We start from the raw sequence: 5,709 nt of genomic DNA, 5'->3' as shown, positions 1-5,709 counted from the left end.
TCTAGGAGTGTAAGTTCCTCAACCTTTGTTGTATAACTAGGGTATGCATATTCATTTCATTGTACAAAAAAATACATATATATATATATTCTGCATGTATACATATACATATATATATGCTGTAATTTGTTTTTGTTTCAAGATAGGGTCTCACTCTGTTGCCCAGGCTGGATTGTGGTGGCGTGATCATGGCTTACTGCAGCCTCAACCTCCAGAGCTGAAGCAATCTTCACACCTCAGCCTTCTGAGTAGCTGGGACTACAGGCATGCACCACCATGCTTTGCTGTTTTTTATTTTTATTTTTATTTTTATTTCTTTTGAGATACAGTCTTGCTCTGTTGCCCCCGAGCTGGAGCGCAGTGGCGCTATCTCATAGCTAGGCTCACTGAAACCTCTGCCTCCCAAGTTCAATCGATTCTCCTGCCTTAGCCTCACAAGTAGCTGGGATTACAGGCACCAGCCACCACGCCCAGCTAATTTTTGTATTTTTAGTAGAGACAGGGTTTCGCCATGTTGGCCAGGCTGGTCTTAAACTCCTGACCTCAGGTGATCCACCCACCTCAGTCACCCAAAGTGCTGGGATTACAGGCATGAGCCACCATGCCAGACCCATAACTCATTTTTTTTTTATACTTTAAGTTCTGGGGTACATGTGCAGAACATGCAGTTTTGTTACCTAAGTATACACATGCCATGGTGGTTTGCTGCACCCATCAACCTGTCACCTACATTAGGTATTTCTCATAATGCTATCCCTCCCCTAGCCCCTAGCCCCCTGAAAGGCCCCAGTGTGTGATGTTCCCCTCCCTTGTCCATGTGCTATAACTAAATTTTTTAACTGAGTTTTTAAAAAATCCTTTCTACTTAAAAAAAAGCACCATAAAACATTTAAAGAACTGTATACAGAAGTATGTCAAAATAACCTGAAATTCTTGAATTTAATATTTGAATCCAAATCCAGCATATATTTAACAACTCATTTGCTTTCCAACAAAGTAAAATTTAAAGGAAAAAAAACCATGTTTTATCTTCCCAAATATAAGTGATATGCAGTTATTACTGAATCATCTTGAAGCAATTATTACTGAATCATCTTGAATTTCTAGTATTTACAATGTATATATTTAATAACTGTGAAAGTTAGGCATCTCTTTCTACAATAAATGAGTTTTGTTTTGGAGACTGCTTTTGAAGCAATTCCATTACATATTTCTTAGATTAATCTTTAATACCAATACTTCTTCTAATAGATAGAGTGAGGAGGCTTAATTTACTAAGAAAACCACTAGAAAACAGACTAAGAATGAAACTTTTAGATGAAGACCAGTGGAAACTCCTAATTTTTAGTCCCCTAATTAGTCACTGGCAACTGAAGTTAAAAATTTTTCTTCTAATTCTTGAAATTTCACTTTCTTCCCCTAAAATGCCACTGAAAAAAAGAAAAAAAGCTAAGATAGTTGGGAAGTGTTTGCCCAAGGAACCTAAACCAACAGACATTGACAAAGGAATATAGAAAACCTATGAACTGAAAAGTGGAAAAGGCAGAAAGTAAAAGCTGACCTCTACATGGGTCACACAGCGTCCATCTGTGTTGTCACATTTGGCCAACACATTCTGTGTATGTCCTTATGCAGCATCCAGATTTTCAGAAAAAGCCAGAGACTCACGTACTTCAAGAGGCATAAAAATATATTTCATGTTAGTCCTTTTCATTATAAAAATGTTAGCTGAAAAAGGAAGTTTCCATAACTAAATTGTTGTTGTTGTTGTTTGAGACAGAAACTCACTCTGTTGCGCAGGCTGGAGTGCAATGGCACGATCTCGGCTCACTGTAACCTCTATTAATTCCTTTGGAATTAATAGATAAAAATATATCTTGCCTCTATGTATAATCTAATTTGATCTTGCAGGCCAACTTCAATCATATTCCAGAAGAAATAGACTTTTAAAAGACATTACAATTTCTTAAATGTGTATTTGTAAAGTGAGGATTACCCAGCTGAAAAGTTCTAATTTTGAGAACCACCTATTTTTGAAAACCAGGAAAGTATCAATTACAGTTATAGTAGAAACTTTAATATGCAAAACATCCCTTAGGAACACTGGGGGCATAAGAGTCCCTGCAATAAATAATGGCGGAAACTTTAGGGCTGATAGTCCAGCAAAAGAGACCGTAGATCTGTCTTAGGAAGAAAAAGAACAAGGCTGGAGAGAGCAGGAAGGTGAATTTGCTTGGGATTTTGGTTTAGGGTCGGAGGAACAGCGATGGGAAGCTGAGAGATGACCTGAATGAATATGCATACCCTACTTATAAAAGTAGATGACTCACATAGTCCTCATGAAGGCAGTCAGATTGCTCTGTGGGGCTACTAATTATAAAAACTCCTAGACCATTTAAGGTTGACTCCCAGAGCTATGAGCACTAGGAGAGCAAAACTTTCAGCACATGGAAGTAGTAATAAATGATGGTAGGAAGAGTCACAAGAGAGAAGTCAAGTGGTGTAGCTTTTTCGAAAACATCCATAAGGAACCATAGAAGCCAGCACCCAGCACACGCACAAAACACCTGTAGAACCTAGAGGAGACTTCTGGCAAGATTCCAGAAACTAGCAACAGTAATGAATAAAATCAATAAAACATCATGTGCATGTTCTACATATTTCCTCATAGTAAAACATGACAACAAAAATCTTTCTTTTATTTTACATCTTTCAGGAGGCACTAGAATTGTCAGCATCCATTCCTCAAATTATGCCTGAGTGTTCTCAAATGAAAATGTCACTGTTACTACAACTGTAAGCTTAGAAAACTTCCTATTTTTGATAATAATGTCAGGATTTAAAAGTCAGGAGTATCATTTACATAGTCAGGAGCATAATTTACCCAATCTCTATGTAAACAAATCTTCCTCAAATTATCTATTTTAAGCATGCTATCTCTTTCCTGTTGGAAACCTCACAGATATACTGACCCCATGCCCTGACCTCTTCTTCAGTGGTTTCTCATTGCTCATAAGATACAAGGCCTAAATCCTTTAACATGGCTACCAAGTGCCCACATGTAGCCCTACCTACTTCTCAAGGCTGTTTGTTTGCTTTTTGACAAGTTTGCTGTATTTGAATGACAGAACAGTTCATTACAAGTCTTTTGCATTATTTTATTTTATTTTTTTGAGATGCAGTCTCACTCTGTCTTCCAGGCTGGAGATCAGTGGAGTGATCTTGACTAACTGCAACCTCTACCTCTCAAGTTCAAGCAATTCTCCTGCCTCAGCCTCCCGAGTAGCTGGGACTACAGGCTAAATGCATGGCTAATTTTTTTGTATTTTTAGTAGAGATGGGGTTTCACCATGTTGGCCACGCTGGTCTCGAACTCCTGACCTCCCAAAGTGCTGGGATTACAGGCATGAGCCACCGTGCCCAGCTTTTTGCATTATTTTAAACTTTACATTTTAAAATAATTTAAAAATAATTTCAGACTTAGAATAAAGGATACAAAAGTAATGCAAAGAGTTCCCATATATCCTTTATTCAGCTTCTCCAAATGTTCACAATTTTAACCACATTATAATTATAAAAACTGGGAAATTAAATTTGATACAATACAGTTATCTAATCTAAAAACCTTATTTAAATTGTATTAATTGTGCCACTAGTTGGGTTCTTTTTTTTTTCCTTTTGAAACAAGATCCCACATTGCATTAAATTGTCATGTCTTCTTAGTTTCTTTTAATTTGGGATGGTTCCTCCATCCTTCTTTAATATTCATGACTTTGACACTTGAAGAGCACTGGAGAGTTATTTAGAATGTACCTTAACTTGAGTTTTTCTGAATTTTCTTTGTGATTAAATTCTGATAATGCATTTTTGGAAAGAATACCACAGACATGATACTGTACTCTTCTCCACCTCAATGCATCCTATCAGGAGATACATAATGTCAATTTGCCTTGTTACTGGTGATGTTAACTTTCATCACTTGACTAAGGCGTTGTCTACCAGGTTCCTTCACGGTAAAGTTAGTATTTTTCCCTTTGAAATGGATGAGTATCTCGCAGCAAGATACCCCTAGAAATACATAAATATTCTGTTTTTCATCATATTTTGCCCATTAGTTGTATCATCCATTGATGCTTCTTGCTTGAAACTATTATGCCTATGGTGTTTGTCTCTTTCTACACTTATTAATGGAATTCTTCTGAAAGGAAGAGCTGTCCCTTTTCCTCCATTTACTTATTTATTTACATCCATATAGACTCATGGATATTTATTATCATTGATGGGTTATTATTATTCATTACCATTTCATGATATGATTATTCATTATTATTTTGTTTTTCAACTTGTCCCAGATTTGGCCATTGGAACCACTCCTGTGTCCTTTCATGTCCCCATAATTTTTTTTTTTTTTTTTTTTGAGACAGAGTCCTGCTCTGTCACCCAAGCTGGAGTGCAGTGGAGTGATCTCGGCTTGCTGCAAGCTCCGCCTCCCAGGTTCAAGCAATTCTCCTGCCTCAGCCTCCTGACTAGCTGGGATTACAGGCACCTGCCACCACGCCCGGCTAATTTTCGTATTTTTTTAGTAGAGACAGGGTTTCGCCATGTTGGCCAGTCTGGTCTTGAATTCCTGACCTCAAGTGATCTGCCTGCCTTGGCCTCCCAAAGGGCTAGGGTTACAGGCGTGAGCCACCATGCCCAGCCTAATTTTTTGAATACCACATTTTTTCTGGCACCATAAGATGCTCCGGGTTCAACTTGTGTTTTTCCTGAACCAGCCCTGGAAATCGAGGGACTCTAATACCTTTAATTGGAGAATGGTATTTAGAAACCAAGATCTGAGAACCAACGACTCTTGTAACTACTGAGATGTCATTGATTCCAGGTTCAGCAGATAGCTAGGAAATATGTGAATGCATACAAATATACATATCTCTATTTCTGTATCTGTGGGTGCGTTGTTTGTGTGTATATAATAATGAATTCATACTGATACCTCTGATTCCAATCCAACATCACAGGGTTTATTCCAACATTCCTCCTATCTTTATTTGTAACCCTTTCTCTGACAATGAGAAACCTAGCTCTCATTATTCACAGTATATTCAGTTATTTACTCAATTCCAGAATGCTTAGTTTCACAATTGCTAACTCATACCACTGCGAGTTAGTTCTTTTCCTTCTCATCTATCTCAGCATGTTATTCATTTGTAACACAGTTGGGTTCTTATGGTACTCTGTGTATGTGTGTGTGTGTGTGTGTGTGTGTGTGTGTATCTATCTATATTTTTTGAGACAGGTCTCACTCCAGGCCGGTGTGCAGTATCCCAAGCATAGCTCACTGCAGCCTTGATCTCCTGGGCTCAAATGATCCTTCCACCTCAGCTTCTTGAGTAGCTAGTGCTACAGGTGCATGCCACCATACCTGGCTAATTTTTTTTGAGACGGAGTCTCATGTTGTCGCCCAGGCTGGAGTGCAGTGGTGCAATCTCGGCTCACTGCAATTTCCACCTCCAGCATTCAAGCGATTCTCACGCCTCAGCCTCCTGAGTAGCTGGGATTACTGGCGTACACCACCATGCCCAGCTAACTTTTGTATTTTTAGTAGAGACAGGGTTTCACCATGTTGGCCAGGCTGGTCTCGAACTCCTGACCTCAAGTGATCTGCCTGCCTCAGCCTCCCAAAGTGCTGGGATTTACAAGCATGAGCCA

The sequence above is a fragment of the Pan paniscus genome, chromosome 5, assembly GCF_029289425.2.
Source record: "Pan paniscus chromosome 5, NHGRI_mPanPan1-v2.0_pri, whole genome shotgun sequence".
Lineage (NCBI taxonomy): Eukaryota > Metazoa > Chordata > Mammalia > Primates > Hominidae > Pan > Pan paniscus.
This window is presented reverse-complemented; position numbering follows the sequence as displayed.